Source organism: Vicugna pacos, chromosome 20 (assembly GCF_048564905.1).
Source record: "Vicugna pacos chromosome 20, VicPac4, whole genome shotgun sequence".
Classification (NCBI taxonomy): domain Eukaryota; kingdom Metazoa; phylum Chordata; class Mammalia; order Artiodactyla; family Camelidae; genus Vicugna; species Vicugna pacos.
In genome coordinates, this window is record NC_133006.1 from 37,976,618 (window position 1) to 37,997,134 (window position 20,517).

The 20,517-nt window shown below is 38.2% G+C and overlaps 1 protein-coding gene and 1 non-coding gene across 4 annotated transcripts in view; one reads left to right on the forward strand and one right to left on the reverse strand.

The window, feature by feature from the left end:
- LOC102544289 (uncharacterized) overlaps nt 1-20,517 on the forward strand; it is a 245,217-nt gene that overhangs the window by 47,426 nt on the left and 177,274 nt on the right. The gene's annotated exons all lie outside the window — the stretch shown is intronic.
- On the reverse strand, nt 16,404-16,476 carry TRNAA-AGC (transfer RNA alanine (anticodon AGC)). Its single transcript has one exon. It is a non-coding gene; the product is annotated as a tRNA-Ala (tRNA).

A 20,517-nucleotide genomic window follows, 5' to 3' on the forward strand; every position in this document is an offset into this window, starting at 1 on the left:
AGAGCTTCTGGTGGCTGAGTGCTTCGTTTATTTCAGGATAGAGCTTTGGATGGGAAAGGAGCCTGGGGCTGAGAAAGCATGCTGCTCGGAGATGGGTGGGCTGCCAAGGCTCTGAGAAGTTGTTCTTCCTGCCTATCAGAGACCCAGAGTGCTTCCAGACATTCCTGGAAAAAGATTTTTGACATGCACTTTGAGGGGCAACAAAAGTAAAATAAAATTGCTTGTTTCATTGCTAATATTTAGAAACTTCTCTTCGATCATTTGAAATCTGACTTGTACCGTAATAATTCTGTGCCATCTATCAATTTGGAAAGGATGAAATCTTTTCAAAGTATGTGCTGAACACGTACCAATTTTTGCTGTTAAGGTGGCTCACTTTGAGTGTTTAATCTGTTAGAATATAGAATGGAACATTGTTTGAGAAGAAACAGAAAATAAATTTATAGTCATGTAATTGAAAATTTCTAGCAAAACCAGTGGTTTGACTCTTGGTTTCTATAAGTGAAAATTTGGATTACTTAATGAAATAATCCAAGGAAAAGTGAGGTGAAATTTGTATATGTGCGTGTGTTTGTGTGTGTGTGTGTCTGTGTGAGAGAGAGGATGATTTGTCAGTGCAATTGCTTAAGGATCACTAAAATGAAAAAAAAGGAGATATATGAGAAAAAAAATCTTAACGAGAACATTTTGATGCTGTGTCCTATCCACCAAGTTGGTTGAAATATGAGTTCTATGTAGAATTTGCACAAATCCAAGGAAAATGCCAGGATGCTCAAGTCTCTTAACCCAGGATGTTTAGTTGGGTATATTTACAAAGACTCTGCAGCAGGAACTGTTAGACTGCAGGAAACCTCATTTTCAATATGTCTGCATAACAACAATAAATAGTAACAAGAATTATATCTGAATATGGAGAGAACTAGCCTTCTTAACTTTTACCTCCTATTTTTTTCCTCTAATAAGTTTGCTGACCACAATGCTCATTAGTGGCACAATAAAAAGGAGCTGCTGGTAAATAATAACAATTCTTTGTAGTTATACAGTGCCTTTGATCAGAGAACCTCAAAGCTTTCATGACTCATTAATCTGTGAAATCCATCAGCGAAGTATAAAGGTGCCTAGAATTACTGCCCTCATTTTGTAAACAGAGAAACTGAGGCATTTGTAAGAAACTATCCCAAGGTCGTTCGATGATTTGATGACAGGATCGGGGATATGATCTGTAAAGCAGATGTAATTAGAGCAAAGACAAACAGTCCTCAAGAGAACCAGCAGCTTCTGAGAAACTGCTGAGAAACTTTATGTAATGCCTGGAAACAACATTGCTTTAAAAGACACACTTTTTATTTAGTTTTCATTTTTTTTAGAAAAAACGTTTATTGTGGTGTAGTTCCTGTGTGGTAAACTACACATATTTCACATGTACAATTTGATGAATTTTGATAGATGTCTACACCAATGAAACCACCACCACACTCAAGACAGCTAACGTTTCTGTCACTCCCCAAGAGGTGCAGTTTTCGAATTCCCAATTTATCCTTTCCCACCCGCTTTACCCACTGGTAACTGAAAGTTTGTTCTCTATGTCTGTGAGTCTGTTTCTGTTTTGTAGATAAGTTCATTTGTGTCCTTTTTTTTAGATTTCCACATATAAGTGATGTCATATGGCATTTTTCTTTCTCTTTCTGGCTTACTTCACTTAGAATGATGATCTCCAAGTCCATCCAGTGCTTCAGGTGGCATTATTTTATTCTTTTTTATGGTTGAATAGTATTCCATCGTGAGTGTGTGTGTGTGTGTGTGTGTGTGTGTTTGTGTGTATACACACACACACCGTATCTTCTTTATTCAGTCATGGACATTAGGGTTGTTTCCATGTCTTGGCTGTTGTAAATAGTGCTGCTGTGAACATTGGGGTGCATGTGTCTTTTTGAATTATATTTTTCTCGAGATATATGTCCAGGAATGAGATTGCTGGATCATATGGTAAGTTCACTTTTAGTTTTTTAAGGAAGTTCCATACTGTCCTCCATAGTGGCTGCACCAAATTCCATTCCCACCAACAGTGTAGGAGGGTTCCTTTTTCTCCACACTGTCTCCAACATTTATTGCTTTTAGACTTTTTGATGAATGGCCCATTCTGACTGGTGTGAGGTAGTATCTTACAGTAGTTTTGATTTGCAGTTAGTTTTCATTTTGAATGATTTTTCCCATTTAATAATGGAGAGCACTCCACAGCTTCCTGTTTAGATCGCTTAAAATTGGGCCATTTCCTTGAGATTCCTCTGGTTTTGTATTTCTTCTGTATGAAGAAATAGTATATGTTTTAATTAAACATTTCAAATTAATGACTAATAAAAATAAAAATAATTTATATCTATATATGTCCACACCTATAAATGTCCAGTCAACTAAATATCAGTCTATCTCTATCATCAGTTGATTTTGAAAAAATATTCTGCAAAAATATTCTGTACTGTATTTCATTGCATTTTTCATATGAATGAAGGTTAAGGGCATGAACCCTGCAATATTATTATTATTTTCCATAAAGCCAACTTCTCAGTTCCAGTTAGAAACAACACTCAGAAGACGGCAAATCACACTTTCTTTAAAACTAGTCTCATTAAAAAACAACTCATTGTATGGTTTCCTGAAAGAATAAATATTTATTTTTTTTACATGATTATTTTTCATTGCCCCTTTACTGTGTTATGGTTACTTACATTTTCAAAAGTTTGTGCCTTGGGACCCCTGTGGAGCAGCAGAGGCTGTAAGGGAAGGGATCACCTTGTTTACATGTACACACACACACACACACACAGAATTTTGTATTTTATGTCTTTGTCCCAATTCCCTGTTTCCTAGCATAGTTGACCCTTGAATAATGTGGGGGCTAGGGGACCCCCAGGGAATGGAAAATCCATGTGTAACTTTATAGTCAGCCCTCTGGATCCCAGGTTCCGTATCCTAGGATTCAACCAACCTCTGATGGTATAGCACTGTGGTATGTATTTACTGAAAAAAATTCAGGATATGAGTGAGCAGTTCAAACCCATGTCATTCAAGGGTCGCTGTATACCACAGTCTTATACATAGTAGACCTTCAAGGCTGTGCATTGATTTCCTTGATATTTGGCAGAGCACTTAACTTTTCTCATACTGTCTGTTTTGTTTTCATCATACACCAAGTCTCTCTTGTTGTTATTTCATGTGTTTTTCAGACAAAACCCAATGCCACTGGTTGTTTAAATGTGGTGCATCAACCCCTCTCAGGATACCTGAGGTGCTAGTTAGACTGCACGTTCCCGGGTACCAGCACAGACTCACTGTCTCCTAATCTCTGTGGAAGGAGCCCAAGAATGTATAAATTTAACAGAAACCCTCGAGGACATTCACACTAAATGTAAGACCTTTTCCTGTCCTACAGGTGATACTTCCACAGCACTTCCATGTGCCAGGCATTGTTCCAAGTACTTTCAATTCTCATAGAAACTCTTGAGATGTTATGACTTTAAAAAAGGGATCTTGCCAAGACCATGAATTCCCATTCTCCATATGTATTTGTAATATGCTAATTGTAAATCAGACGACAAGACAACACCTATAAGTTATGAGGCAGCACTTCAGATTTAATTGACAGGAAGTTATAAAAGCAGTTTAGGAAGTCCTGATTACCCTTCAATCAGATTAAATTGCTTTTTAAAAATTATCACTGGAGTGGTAAAATTGTTTAATTGACATCTTTTGTTTTTCTATGGTAGAGTGAATTTCTTCAGTCTATCTTTGGGTCCTGGTCATATATAATGGGATATTTTTCAGAAAACTTTTGGAATTTGTTGTCATTTTTTTTCCACTGTTAGATTTCATTTTTAAGGTCTAAAAATTTGCACACTAATAAATTTTATCAAAAAACACCCACAATTTTTCCCAGCATGTTCTGGGGATAAATAAAGAAATATGAATATAGACAAAGTGTTAGATGATATTAAAAAATTAGTGTTGCTAAAGTAATCGGGCAGTGTGATGTTGGTGAAAAAGTGGACATACAGAGGAGTGGAACGCGATAGAGAGTCCAGAAATAGACTGACGTAAATATAGTCGGCTGATTTTTGATGAAGGAGCAAAGGAAATTCGATGGAGAAAAGATAGTCTTTCTAACAGATAGTTCTGGAACAACTGGACATCCCCTTGCTGAAAAAAACCAACCCCCGCAAAAGAAACCAAAAACCTAGATACAGACCTTGGATCTCTCACAAAAAATTAACTCAGAATGAATCATAGGCTAAGTGTAAAATGCAAAACTATAAAACTAGATGCTAACACAGGAGGAAATCTAGGTGACCCTCAGTGCAGCAGTAACTATTCAAGTACAACACCAAAGGCACAACCCCGGCAAGAAATGACTGATAAGCTGGCCCTTATTAAAATTAAAACCTTCTGCTCTGTGAAGGTGAAACCAAGAGAATGAAGAGACAAGCAACACACTAGGAGAAAATATTTGTAAAAGACGTACCTGATAAAGAACTGCTCTCCATAATACACAGCGAACTCTTAAAACTCAACAGTAAGAAAACAGACAACATCATAGGTGTATTAAAAGATGTTCTGTATCATATCTCACTAGGAAAATGTAAACTAAAGCAGCAATGAGATACCACTACATACATATTAGACTGGCCAAACACTGCTGACATCGAATGCTGGTGAGGATGTGGAGCAGCAGGAACTGTCATTCACTGCTGACAGGAGTACAAAAATGGTACAGCCACTCTGGAAGACAGTTTGGCAGTTTCTTAACAAAACTAAAATACTCTTACCATAATGTCCTGCAATCGCTGTCCTCAATATTTACCCAAATGAGTTAAAAAAAAACTTATGTTTACACAAAAATCTGCCTGTAGAATGTTTATAGCAACTTTATTCACAGTTGCCAAAACTTGGAAGCGATGAACATGTAATTCATTAGGTGAGTGGATAAACTGTGGTTCATCCAAACGATGGCATATTATTTAGCACTGAAAAGAAGGAACTGCTAAGTCATGAAAAGACAGGAAGGAAACTTAAATGTATATTACTAAGTGAAAGAAACCAATCTGAAAGGGCTCTGTAATATTTCCAACTATATGACATTCTGGAAGAGGCAGAATAGGGAGGCAGTAGAAAACATCAGGGATTTGGTGGGAGGGAGGGATGAATGAGTAGGCAGAGTACAGGGACTTTTTGGGGCAGTTGAACTATTCCGTTTAATACTGTGATGGTGGTACTTGTCATTAATACATTTGTTTAAAACCATAAAATGTACACCAAGAGTGAACCATGATGTGAACTGTGGACTTTGGAAAACTGTTGTGTCCATGGATGTTCAAATGTTGATGGTAAGGAAAGTGTGTGTGAGGGTGGGGAGGGGAGTTGCACATGTGGGATTAAGGACATCTCCGTACTTTGGTGATAATAATGTGTCAGTGTAGACTCATCAGTTCTGAGAAGTAACCCGCTCTGTTGAGGGGTGTTGATAGTGGGGAGGCTGTGAGTGAGCGGGGCAGAAGATACACGGAAACGCTGTGTTTTCTGCTCAATTTTGCTGGGAAAATAAAACTCTGAAAAGTGAAGTCTATTTTTTAAAAAGTGCTAATTTTGTAATGTGTCATAGTGACATTATGATTATGAAGAAAATACCCCCCTTTTAAGAGATACATACTGCAGTGTTTAATGGTGAAATGTCAAAATGTCTTTAAATTACCTTGAAATTTTTCAGTCTTTGTATGTATACATATAAATGGAGCAAATGTGGCAAAATTTCATCCTTATTAAATCATGTAACGCTCAGCCATCTCTAACCGTGAAGTCAACAGTACCACGGTGATATCAGCTTCCCAAACTCTAGTGAACCGTAGTAATTTCCCACTGATGTGGTCACAAGTGATAGATAGATAGATAGACAGACAGACAGACAGACAGACAGAGGATAAATAGATCATAGAATTTTTTTGCATATTGAACTTTATATAGATAGGTAGATAGATACATACATAAATAGCGGATAAATAGATAATAGAATTTTTTGTATATTGAACTTAAATTTATTGAGTACCAGGCATTGGGACAGGAATTTTTGTTCTTTCTTTTTTTTTTTTTTTTGCACATAACCGTGGGAGATAGATGGGAGATAGGTGTGATGATCCCCATGTGTTAGGTGAGGAAATTGAAGATGAAAGCTTGTAACCCTCACTTTTCACCTGAGCTCCCAGATGCCCCTTCACCCTTCCCTTGACTCCTCAGAGTTGCTTTTATTCCATCCTTTGCGGCAGCGGCTGTAGGAGGTCACACGTGAATGCCTTCTCCAGTCCTGTACCTGTGGATTCTTTCATTTCTCATGGCTTTCCTTTAGAGTCATTAACCACTCAAGTCTCACTTTTGAGAGAATTGATTAAAATAGATTTAAACAGCATGGCGTTTAAATTATTTTTTTAAAAGCAATTTTCCACTGTAAACTTAGAAACTAACAGACCTATTTTAGCTAGTGTGATTTCTGATTAACTAATTTAATCTGTACAAAATTACATAAGCAAACCTGAAACAAGCCTCCATCAATTTTTTTGCCTTTGGATGTAATATAATATTTTCAAAAATGAACCAAACAGAGTAATTAGCCCCCAGGCAGAGCAAATGACTCTAATAGCCACCTCCCACGCGGTTCTTTGGTGGAAAGGCTGAAAATGAAAATACAAATGTGGCAACCCATGGGTTAAAGCCCTGAATGTACCCTATTAAGTAACAGTTCGGAATACTAATACACAGGGTTACCTTTTCAGAACTTCGAAAAGAAAAGAAAATTGATATCTTCCCTTTGGGCTGCCAAACCTCTCTTCTGACGGACTATATAATTTCAGCAGTGCTTGGCTGCCTGTAATTGCATGGACACACTTTTATTTTTCAGCTCTTTAATTAATTCAGTTTTTATTTGATTTCAATCTTTTTATTTGTGGCAGAATAAGATCATAAATAAAATGTTCTAATTGTACTTGGTGAGGATCAACCTTTTATGTTTTGAGAAGGAGACATAGTCTCTGAAGACCCATCCTTAGGAGGGATGAGTTCTGGGTTCTGGGCCTCAAAGTTCAGACTAGCCCCCTATTACTTGGGAAAAACACTCAAGCAGTCTGGATTTTGGCTTTCCCATGAAAAGAACCGCGGAAATATCACTTAAATAGCCTTACAGGTGATTCTGAAAAGGTGCTTTGACAGTGGTGGGATGGAGGTGTTAGGGACACCCCCTCCACAGTTAAGAAACACTGATTTAAACAGTATGATTACATACGTGAAGCACCGAATAATTTCATTAAAGTTATTTTGATTCATTGTGTACACTACATTGTAAAACACAGAGGAAAATGCAAAGCAAAGCAACTTTTCAGGCTAAAAAAGTGTCCCTGATCCTGAAGCCAGCGAATCCCTCCTGAGTGTGGGTCATCGCTCTCCCCAGCTCTTCACATCCTCCGTCTTCCTCACGTACCGTTCTAAAGCAATTGTTCGTTTCCTTTCCTATCTTCATAATCTTCCCAGAAGTAATTTTTTTTTAACTTTTTGGGGATTTGTCTATTATTTGTTCATTTTCTGTTTCATTGGTTTCTTCCTTTATCTTCGTGATTCCCTGTTACCGCATCACTCCACGATGTGATGCCATGTGCAACGGATCCTAACCCCACCCCAAAATGACTTCAGCTGGGAAGACAGATGGTCCCATACACACACACTAAGAGCATAGGATAAGGCTTACTACTCACGGAATGAGGCTTTCTGGGGAGAGCAGGACAGGCTCACCAGTGAGTCCAGAACAGCTTGAGGGAGTGAGGGGACGAGACAGCTTGGCTTTTATTGTGGTTGGGTGGCGGGGCCAGGGCGAAGTCGCCACAGGCAGCAGGTGCTTGCATGGTTTGAACCCCCCGCTGGCACCAAGGCAGGGAGTGCCTAGGCTTTTTATCAGCGTGGCCACCTGTGGAGGAGGCGAGGCCCACAGGAGGGTCAGACTTGAAAGCTGTCAGCAGTCAGGCATCAAAAAAGGAGTCAGGCTCTTCTTCAGGACACCTGTATTTGCTCACTTTGGGGTTAACTTGCTTTATCACTTCTTTAAGGTTTAAGGTGAAAACATACATCACTGATCTTATATTTCATATGTACTCCCTACAAGGTAGACTTTGAATGCTATAAATTTTCTACTCTGTATTTCTTCGCTGTATTCCACGAATTCGGTCATGTTACCCTTTGATTATTATTTAGTTCAACATATTTTCCAATTTGTCCTTTGACCAGTGGCTTCTCTAGAATCCTGCTGTTTAATCTCCGAATATTCGGGCAGTTCTTCTAGAGATCTTTCTGTTGTTGATTTCTAATTTAATCCTGTTGTGATCAGAGAAGATACTCTGCGTTACGTTAGTCTTTGTCGACATTTGCTGTATTTTGTTTTTAGGCCCAGATTATGGTCAGTTTTTACTGAATGTTCCCATGTACCCTTGAGAAGACAGCACGTTACACTATTATTGGGTATAATGTTCTATACATGTCAAGTAGGTCTAGTTGTTTGAAAGCACTTTTAAAATTTTCTACATTTTTACTGATTTTGGGGAGTCTTTTGCAATTACTGAATGCCCCAAGTATGACTGTGGGCTTGTCTCTTTAGTTCTGCCAGGTGTTCTTTTGTGTGTCCGGAAGCTTTATTATTACAGCACATGCCTTTACGATTGTTGCTTTTTCCCTTGAATCGTTATGAAACGCCCCTCTTTTTCTCTGGTCATACTCTGCATCTTTCAGTCTAGCTTTTCTGACGTTGATACGGTCACATCTGATTCCTCACGCTTAATTGTTTGTGTAATTTATATTTTTTTATTCCTTTAAACATTTTATGTTAAAGGTATATTTCTTACTAGCCACATATAGTTTGGTCTTGGTTTTTATTTAGTCTGACAGTCTCTTCCTTTATATAAAGATATTTAAACCATTTACATTTGATAAAATCACTAATAATCATGGGTTTAAATATATTATCTTGTTATTTGATTTCCATTTGTCTTGTCTGCTCTTTGTTGCTCTGTTTCTCTTGCCTTTTTGAGGGATTTGTTTTGTGGTGAATCAAGTAAGGGTTTTTTTTTTTTTGTATGCATTTAATCGATTCTACTGATTTTTTAAAAATCATGCCTCCTGGAGATTTTTTTTCCTTTAATATTGTTCTGAAAATTACAATATGCTTCTTAACTTATCACTGTCTGCCTTCAAAAATATTTTACTACTTCACAAAAAAATTTAAGAATTTTACAATGTATGTTTCTAATAGTAAAACTCCCATGCTTTGTGCTCTTGGTGCTGTATGTTTTAGTTCTATAAATGCTGTAACCTCCAATACGTTGTTTTATTATTATAATACTTCAAATAATCAATAGAAACTAAGAAGTTGAAAACACATGTATCTTTAAACATATAATTGGCAATACATTACAAAGGTCTCTCTTAGGAGAGAATAATACTTTTTTGGATTTTATTTGATGATGTGTTTTTTTACCTCAGCTCTGAAATAGGGTTTAAAAATATGATTTTGTAGATTATATAGTTTTGTTTTATTTTTCAGGTGGGAGGGACATTCTCTGGAGACTTTTATGACTCAAGTAGAGGCAGAAGTCTCTCTTGCCAGAATCTTCAAACTCTCATTTAAAGTTTTTTTTCTCTTTAGCAAACTATTATTTTAAGTCACCCTCAGGTTAAAAAAACAACCAAACATAATGGCAACTCTTCCTTGACCATTTATCCCTTTTCTCCTCTGGCCATAAATGTCTATACTGCTCACCTTCTAAACTAGAAAGAATCATACCCCCTTGCTTTCTCCGTTTGTTTTCCCTCTCAGCCTTTTCTCAGTCCTCTAATATTTAGTTTCCCATATGACCACCAAGACAGTTTCTCCTTCTGTGACCTACAGTTACCCAGTCAATCACATTTAAATTCATACTTTGACTTGTTGCATTCAAAACATCAGACACCTTCTACTTTCCTGAGACTCCCTTATTGCTTGCTTTTACAACTGCTCTTTCATCTCTAAGTCCTCCTGTCCAGTCTATCTTTAAAATGTTGTTTTTCCTGGAATTCTTTGTAACCCAGGTTCTTTTCATGCTCTGCACATTTACTGCGGGTCATCCCACCTGGTATGACAGCTTCAACTTTCAGCTGAAGACTCACATTTGTATCTCCAGCCCGGATTGCTGACCTGCTCTCCGGAGCTATATATTAAACTGCCTTTAAGACACCACTACTGGATGCTCCCGTTTTTTCCCCTCCTTGCCTGTTTTTTTCAAACCTCCTCTTCTTGAATTCTTTATCTCGTTGAAACTTACTCCACTGTCTATGTGGTTATCCAAACTAGAAACCTGGAAGTCATCCTCAATCCCTACCTTTTCCTTAACACATCAGCCGTTGAGTCCTGTTCATTCACCTCCCGTGCATTTCTCTAACCTCGCTCCTTCTCTCCAGCCCCATTGCAATGTCCCTAAAGTGTCAGCCCTGGCCACCTCGCACTGTGACTGTACCTGCTGTACCCACTTCTCTGCAGTGGCATCCGCCCTGCACACCACTGCTGTGACAATCTGATCTGACTGCTTCCTGTTTGAAATCTGTAATGGTTTCCCCTTTGTCTATAAGGCCAAAAGAGACACTCAGTAGTTTTGTAAGAGTGAAAGAAAGGTAAAACAAAATTACATTGGAATATATTCAAGGCCTCTTATTCTCTCACCCTTGCCAGTTTTTCCACCTTGACCTCCTACTTTTCTGCCCTTCGTCTTTCACGTTCTAGCAATGATCAGATCTCTCGTGGTTGCAGGAAGAAGCCTCCTTGCTCATGACACGTTGTTCCCTCTTCCTGAGGCATCTGCCAGTTGACTTCTCCCAGGAAAACTCAGGTGGTCCTTCGGTTCTAATGGAGTTTGGAGAAACCTTCACTCTAGCACTTAATTATCTGTTTGCTGACAGATAAGAATTTCATAAATGATAGACCCCTGAAAGGGGAACTTTACCTTTTCTACTGAGTACCTTAGCATCTAGGAAATTGTCTTACTGTACAATAAAAGCTCAGAAAAACAGAAAGAAAAGAGCATGAGTTCAGACCAAGTTATGACTTACTAAACTGGGACTTGGTGGTGACACATGAAAGCCTGTTGGGTTGGCATATTTATTTATTTATTTTAGCACTTTTCCTTAATTGGAGGGAAATTTAAGATTGGGAACAAATTTCAGGAGGCAGTGATGGGGGACAGATGATGTTTGGAACATAATTTCTCTCTTTTTATTTTCTGTTTCCATTGTGGAAGAGGCAGTGAATGAAGAGAGGACTGGAGGAAAGGCGCTGGAGGCTTTTTTGTTGGTATGGGCTAGCTCTACACTGAGGGCTGAACATATACGGGAGGAAGTCTCATGGTCTAACATTAGTGTAGTTCCGGCAGCAGGAGGAAGTTTTGTTGATTTTAGAGCCTGCCAGAAGGGTTTGGACAGTATAGGTCAGATCAACACCTGGAGGCAGTGTAGGTAAAAGAAAGTGCAAAAAATTACAGAGCAGAGAGAAAAGTCAAGGATATGACAGTAACACAGTGGCAGCTGACTTGATGAGATAAAGTACTTTTTTCTGCTCTTAAAATTTTGCTTTACTTTATGTCTTGATGCATTTATGAAACAGAGTAATCAGAGATATTAATTACTGGCCTTGTGATTTTAGTACTGAGTTATTTTCTCATACTGATGAATTGTGGACGTTAGTGCTTCTGTGGTCTGCTTCCTTGGAAGATGTTGCTTTTCTGTCTTTATCCATCTTTGGGGTACCACCATAGGCAGCGACAGCTGAGGCTTCCCAGATTTGGTTCCTGGAAGGGGATGGCTGGTCTCTGTGAGGCTGCCCTAATATTTCTAGGTTGAAGAAAGATGTGAACTAACCAGGAAAATAGGAAAGCGTGTGAGAAGCAGTCATAATATCTTTAGGTAAAACAGTGGTTTTCAAAACCAGACATGTGATCAAAACGTAAGGAAAAAAATTTACCAAGTTATGAAGTAACCCACTTGCCGGGGAATCCTGCTGCCCCGTGTTCTAAGCTGTGAGATCTGAAGCACAGCACGTCGGCGCTGTTCTGTAGCTCGGTGTTCTTATCTGTGAAACAGTGGGAATGACACTTGTAGTGTTGTGACAGAGAAACTGGAAAAAGTATCTGAAAGTGTTTTTGAATAATATAAAGTGCTCCATAAAAGTCAGCTAATATTATTGTGCTGTATATATTTTTTAAAGCTTAGGTTCTGAATTCACCTAACTGTCTTTTATGTGGAGTTCTTGGAAAAGACGTTGGTTGTGTGACAGAATACTAAGTCGGTCCCACATATGAGTGATGTCACATGGTATTTTTCTTTTTCTTTCTGGCTTACTTCACTTAGAATGATGATCTCCAGGCGCCGCCATGTTGCTGCAAATGGCATTATTGCTTTTTATGGCTGAGTAATAGTCCATCGACAAAACAGGAACAGACTCACAGACATAGTGAACAAATTTATGGTTAACCAGATGGGAAGGGGATGGAGAGGAATAAACTGAGAGTTAGAAATTTGCAAACATTAACTGCTGTATATAAAATAGATAAAACAAGTTTCTTCTGTGTAGCGCAAGGGAACTATATTCAATGTCTTACAGTAACCTATAATGAAAAAGAATGTGAAAACGAATATACAGATGTATATATATGACTGATACGTTATGCTGTACACTAGAAAATGGCATATTGTAAACTGACTATACTTCAATTAAAAAGTAAGTCGGAGTGTGTGACATATAGGTGACAGAACAGCCTCTGGGGACAGACAGGCTGGTGTTTGAATTTCAGCAGTATCATTTCCTACTGTGTGACTGAGCAAGCTGACTTCTCTGTGACTCAGTTTTTTGCTTTCAGCCTGTAAAATGGGAATAATAATAGTCCCCACCTCATAGGTTGGTGTAAGCTTTTTATGAAAAGAGAAAATGAGAGAACGAATTCAGGTAAACCTTTAATAGAGTGCCTGGATTATTATAAGCGTGTGATGGAATTAGCTCTGAGAAATAAAATACTCCAGTGAGTCTGGATGAATGGTTGTGACCTTGACAGTGATTTCTGAGAATAGCTAATGTTTCCGTGAATGTGAACTTTGTGGAGCCAGGCAATTTCGCCTTTTTCCCAATTTAAGACTGGTAGATTCATAGGAAGTCTCCTTTAAGATCTGTTTCCTCAACAGTTTGTCATCTTTTGAACAGAAGACCCTGCCAAACACTGGACATAGTTGTTCCTTAGTCAGGAGTAGCCCAAGGACAAGTGGACCAGCATGATAAGATGTTCGGGTTGGTGGGAAAGGCTTCATTCATTCATTCATAACCGTGTACTCATCTTCCCAGATGAGAACAAGGAAAATAAATGGTAGAATAACAACAACAAAAAAAAGACACACACATATATAAATATATATATGAAGTCTTTTTATATATGTGTATATATTTATATATGTAAATACATATTTGCAGAGAGCCCAGTATTACCACGGTGTAACTGATACTAACAGTAATGATGTGCCATTAAGTTAGATGTGGATATTTACTATTTACTAAGTGTCATGACCTAAGTACTTTATATGCCTCAACTGATTTATTGCTCACATTAGAAGAGAGATAAATATTACCACGTGCTCTTTACAGATGAGGAAACTAAGACTCAGAGATGTTAAGTAATTGCCTAAAGTCACACAGTTAAGAGCGACTGAAATTTGAACCTAATTGACTAGCCATGCCCACACAGTGAAGCGGTAGAATTAATCTCGGCAACTTGCTGGAGAAAAGTAAGTGATGAAACAGATTCATATTGAGATAAAGCAAAATTGCAGAGCGTCTGATAAGCTCAAATTTCGACCAGGTCAAATTTCTGACAGTTTAACACATGTAGGTTAATGAGGTAAGAGAATTTGAATTATTGTTTGAAATAATATACTCAGTGTCCCCAAAGGATGATCAATGAAGTTGAATTAATTTTTCCTGAAAAAAATGCAAATGTGGACATTCCATTTTCTATGATTCTATGGTCCTAGATCCAATGAGATTATTACATAATGAATTGGAACAGAAAGAATGCATTGCAGTGCACTTTGCATGTTAACTTTGTTTTAATGCCTTCAGTTTAGGTTATTCAAATACGCATGCCCAAGCATGCCAAGTTTAAGGAAATGTGCAAGTTGATGAGAAAACAGCAGGCCATGCTGAAAGTTAACGAGTGGTCATTCACAGGTACACTCACTGGGAGAGAACCTCATTCAGTGGTCTGGAGAAGCGTATCAACTAGGAATTTATATTATTACTATATACTAATATACATTATTAGTTAATTATTAATCAAGCAATATATATTTGTATATTATATGTTAATTAAGCTAAAGGTAGTTTGTCAGATATTCTTTGGAATCCAAAATATTTTGGAAGAGTTTTTTCTAATGAAATAAATGGTTGAAAGCTTGAAATTAGGCATATGGGATCTATGGTGAAGTAAAAATGAAAGTAGAAATAAGACCACAGGACTGAGGCATATGGCTGCCTAGAGCAGGCATTTATTTTTTCATAGGAGGAGGCCCTCTCTAATAATTGCCCCTCTGCAGTTGAGACAAGAGAAATCACTATAGTAGAGCCGTCGAGGACCATTTATAAACCTCAGGGTCAATTTTAATGTGTTTGCCTCAAAGTCATATTCCAGAGTTATTATGAAACTGTGGACAGCTACTGAAATTGTAAATGAATGAATAAATAAATGAATGATCTCGGGTTGCGAAAATCTACGTGTGATGCTTTTCCTTACTCTTGTTGCAAATGTCCTGTCTGATGGGGTTCCATAGGTCGTGTGTTCAGGCCCCGAACTCCTCACTGGGCTACAGCCCAGGATGCTGCCGACCGGCTCCATCCCGGATCACGTGTCCATGTCGGGGTGGGGATGGCTTTAGCTTCCTGAGCCACAAGGGTTCTGTGGAAGAGAACTCACCTCCCAGGAACAATAATGGTCATCTTGAAAGTTTTTCTGAGGATTAAAGATGTGTATTTCCACTTTGTCGTTGAAGTAGCTTTTCCACTTCCTTGTGGGTCGTGCGTGCTCCTATTCCCAACCTTCACTTTCTTCCTTCTCCCAGCAAATGCCGTTTTACTTCTTAGCATGTGCATTGATCACAGCTACCTGCACACATTTTGAGAGGTTTGGAATTTCATCATTTTTGTCATAATATACAATTGTTGAAGGACTGGGTGATGGTTGATGGGAATGAGAAATGCAGAAGCAAGAATTTTAAGAATGAGAAAGGGTGGGACCGACTGTGGAGGAAGAAAGGGTGTGGATCCTGATCTGAATTGAAGCACATGCCAAGGCAGTTTGTAATCCCCCTGAAACAACCCCAGAAGATACTGTTTTTCTAAAAATCTTGACTGAAATAGAGGTGTGTAAATATCTGATCTTTTCAGTTTTTCCCCTCAGGTGATTAAAGGAAAGTATATTTTAGCATAAATACTATACTTTAAATGTAAAAAACATTTTATTGCTGACCAGTGTAAATATTAACCATGCAATTATTAACAAAATGTCTGTTACTAAGGAAGTTTAATACCCACCAGGTAGCAGGTAGCAGGTAGAAACCACTTGAACAAAACCTTAGCAGTTTTCCCTGTCTCTGTTCCCTCTGCCCCAGTCCATTCCAGAATTAGTGTTTAAGATGTAACAGTGAGCATTTCACTTCCTCAGTCAGAAATCTTGAACAGCTTCTCCTAGGTGTTCCTGGCTCAGCTGGTTAGTTTTTGAGGGAAGTGTCACGGTGTGGCGGGTGAATTTGCGTTCTACAGAGAGTGATGGATTCAAATAGACTCTAAAGCTTATGTGGCCTCAGACAGCTCAGTTAAGCTCTCAGGTTACCAATTTTTAGTAAAATGGGGATAATGATTCTTATCAAATAATTTTGCCACAACTAGTATGTGTTATTAAAGAATCAGATCCAATCAACAGTATTAAAATAATAAAAATATGATTTAATCCTATAATAACAACCCAGCATCCTGATTATCCATATAATAACAATTCCAGTCAGGAGTTTCCCATTTTATATGCTGGCTTCTACTCACTCATCGTTTAATCCTGCGCTGTAGATTAAATGTGTTTTGTTCCAGACTTCATCACAATTTTCTTATGGACAAGAATTTTTTCCTTGTATTACCTATATAATAGGGACTTAGAAATACATCTAACTTAATGTCAAAGAAGAAACATTCGTGAAGCACCTAAAATGTGTATTTATTTTTGTTTGTTTGTTTGGGGTGGGCAGGTAATTAGGTTTTTTTAATTTAATGGAGGTACTGGGGATTGAACCCAGGACCTTGTGCATGCTAAGCACATGCTCTACCACTGAGCTATACCCTCCCCTCCCTAAAATGTAAAAGTCATTTTGTGTGAAACGAAAACACTGAAAGACCAGAACATATGTGTGTGTGTTCTGTGTGTGTGTCTGTATAAAATATGTCACCATTGTTTAAAGCAATTCTTACTTATTTGGTGTAGTTGCCAGAGGTCCTTTTAAGATTTTACCTGGTTCTATAATATAATTAATTTATAAATCATCTCCATCTATGATTTTGAATAATGTGTTTTCACTTCTCTGTTTATCTTTCTCCGCGTTTTAGTTCTATTATTTCTCTTAAAAAATCTCTCCATACCTGAAGCTTCTCAGTGATTCTCCTTGTTCTATGGTAAAATCCTCAGGAGGCATGCCATCCAAGTTGAACTATCAGCCTGCTCATTCTCAGTGAATATCAAGCTCCTTCCTGAAAGGATTTTAATGAAAGTGATGTATAATATTAAGGAGGCCTTGAGATGAATGACCTCAGTGCAAAGAGGGAGAGAGATAAAGTGTCAAAAAAAAAAAGACCCGTATGTTTGAGAATCTCTGCAAATATAATGCTAGTAGAAAGGGGTTATACATTATAAATATTAAAACAAATAACTTAATACCAGGAAATATATTTTTTGGTAGTAAAAAGACCACCTAGTAAATGCTTGTTTGAAATCTAACATGTATTTTTTTTTTAATTTTTTTTCCGTTTGCTGCTACCTCTTCCTAGCTCCACTATGCCTAAGGTTATTCATGTGGGCTAAAATTTACATCATCAACTTTGAGATTTTGTAAATATGAAACAAGAAAATTGAATGAAGTGGATACTTCATATTTAAAATTCTTTCCAAGTTTAATATATATATATATTTTTTTCATGTAAAAGATGTATTACAGGCTTACAGAGGTTTTCTGAAAAGATCCTGAAGCATTGAATCTTTGATTTTTTTTTAAGGTCAAAAAAATTATTAGCTATGACTTAATCTCATTTTACTGTTCAGTAAGTCTTCACTAATACAACAGATTTGCCAGAATGGTGAAGAGCTTTTTAAGTATTCCTGTGATCACTATGACAATCATTTTATATCTGTTTAATTTTTTTCTTTCACAAGAAGTAATACCCATGAGGAAGTTTAATCAGAGAGCATGCGTACAAGAATCAGGTGCCTAATTCGTCCGCCTTGAAATTCATACTTAAAAACATGTTCTTGGGTGGACTAACAGGCTTTTCAGCTGCATTTTTCCTCTCGGGTCAGTTTAGTAAAAAGAACTAATGAAACAGGACTGTTTTAGAGAAATATGAAAAAAAGGAATTATGCTTAAAGATGCTGAGTTTAGGGTAAAAATCATGAAGTTATGCTGTTTGGGGTTCCTTGACCCAGCATTCCACTCTGACAACCTCAGACTCATTTTTTTCATATTTTAAAAGGTTAAATCAGAAATAAAGTATGTAAACTTCTTCTCGTGGTTCCGGTTCCCCTCACTAGTTCCAGCAGTGCTTCGTGAAAGAAGACACTGTGGTGGCCAGTCCCTCACTAAAGGTCATTTTCTGATGGTAGTTTCATTACAAGAAATGACTGGGCATCTCTATGGACAGGCCTCAGAAGAGGGGGAATTCGTGAGTGACTGTTAGTTTTGTGAGAAGCAGGTAGTCAGTTAGGGAAAAAAACTTTGTTGCACCATTAAACAATAAAAACATATCCAAAATCATCAACATAATTAATAAACTTTACAGTAATTCCTTAATTTTATCTACTATCCAGTCTTTACTCAGATTTCACCTGCTATTCCTAAAGTATCTTTTACCACATGTTGTCTAAACCAGGACCCAATCAGGATCATACAAATGTGTCTGGTGTTCAGTAAGTCAAAACCTGACGTTGACTGAGTCAGGTGCACCACAGATGTTCTATAGACAGATTTGTCCCCTTGCCTCCTCCTAGTGATGTTAGCCTGTTCTCTTATTCCCTGTACTTCCAATATGTGGAAATTGACCTAAAAGAGCTGTTCAGTTTCAAGATAAATGTTTTTGGTGGGAATACATCAGAGACAACGTTGTGTTTCATACTTTGTTAGATCAAGATATGAATACCTGGTTGTTGCATCGTTTACGATGCTAAAATTGATCATTGGATTAGAGTGATCGTAGCTTGATCCACCTGTTGTTTCCCTCCTGAGCCAAAAAGAATCTGTCATATTATTTTTTCCAAAACAATGTCAAACAGAGCAAGCGTGTGTCCCTACGGTTCGCTCTGCATGCACCCTTTGCTCCTTGGCAAGCTCACCAGCCTAAATCCATGGTGTCCTCTGCCACAGGAGGCTGAACTGGGAGGGCTTCTGTGCCGTCTGTCTTCTGGTTGCTTTATGGGAAGTCTTGCTTAGGGGTAGGAGGACTGGTTCCTCCCTCCTGTGAGGTTAACTGCATTGAGCTGGCTCCGCCGACCCCTCCACCCAGCACCACGGCTGTTCTCAAAATAGAGAACTCTCCCTGACTCTCTTTCCGTGTCCTGGTGACGACTGCTCTGTCTCCTCATCCCTTCAGACGTGCTGGTGGAGCAGCCTGCCTCTAGATCCACAGCATTGTAGTAATACTCTTCTAAATACACCTTCCTCAGCAAATCATCTAATTGTGAGAGGACATCTGTTTCTTCCAGGACCCTCACTGAGACAGACCCGAAACTTGGGCTCTCTCTGTGATTAACGACCACAAAGCACCGTTTTACTCTAATGCAGTAACGTCACACTGCCGTGTGGTGCATGGGGTATTATGGAACATGGTCTCGTTTCAAAGTTTTCATTGGAAGACTGGCATAAACTCTCTGTTCCTGGATTTCTCCTCAAACTTATTTCACACTTCTTATTCCTCTTCCTACAGGATTTCTGCCTCAGAGAGGAAGGGCTGGGGTGGGGGAAGGCCATATACATGTACATTTGACTGCTTGCTTCTCTCACTTTTACCTCCTCTCCGATTCACAATCCATTGGGAGCAAAAGAGGGGAGTGCCCCCACTTCCTCTTGCTTTCTGATTGTGACTTCTTTCTGATGTCCTCCACACCCAGGAGGCATTTCCCCTCTCTACTGGAGCTACAACAGCTGAATTTTGCTAAGCAGTGTGATTTATAGGAGAGAAGAAAACATAAACTTGCATTTACTATTTTCAAAATTTCATCATGGTATGTAGAAATCAGACAGTATCACTCATTTTCTTCAACCCTTTAATGGTTTCCCAATTGCATGTAACATATAGTTAACATTACCTCCAGGTTTAGCAGGATCTGGTTCTGGCTTATGTTTTTAATCCAGTTTCCCAGTATCCTCTTCTGGTGGCTGAACTGAAGTCACATGGATCTTCTTTCAGTATTTCTAAAATACACAAAACTATGTCCTACCTCAGGACCTTTGCACATGCTGCTCTCTCTGCATGATCTCTCTAGAATGATCAGTTTCTCCTAATCTCTGCATAGCTTAAGTGTTTTTTTCCCCTCAGGTCTCATTTTAAAAATCACTGTCTTCTCTGATCATTTCCTTCTCTCCTAAAAATAGTGTCCCTTAGGTTGTATGCTCCATTGTGCTTACCACATTACTATTGTTTTATTCATTCCTCAAGTTTGTTTTTTATATATCAGGTCCATCAAACAGAAGGCTTTATAATGTCAGATATTGTGTGTGTGTGTGTGTGTGTGTGTGTGTGTGTTTACCACTGGACTCCTGCCTTCCAGCAGGAACTGTCTGGCATTAAGCAAACCCACAGCAAATACTTGTAGAAAGAGAGACTGAATGAAGTACGGTGTCCAGCAGAGCATAAGTGCTCAGTGAGTGTAGATTAGCGTGACTTTTATGAAATCTCACTCAAACTAGTATGTAATAAACTTGAGAATATGTACTATTTTATTTGATCTCACATACCTATTTTAGAAGCCCTCTTGGCAGAGCTGCATTAAGAATTTTATTTGTCCAAGCCCAGCACAATATAAAACACAACACCTATTGCTGGCATACCACCCTGGTAAATCTTCTCCTCTATACCAACATGTTACAATACTTCACATTTCCTGTACCTTTTCATAGATAACT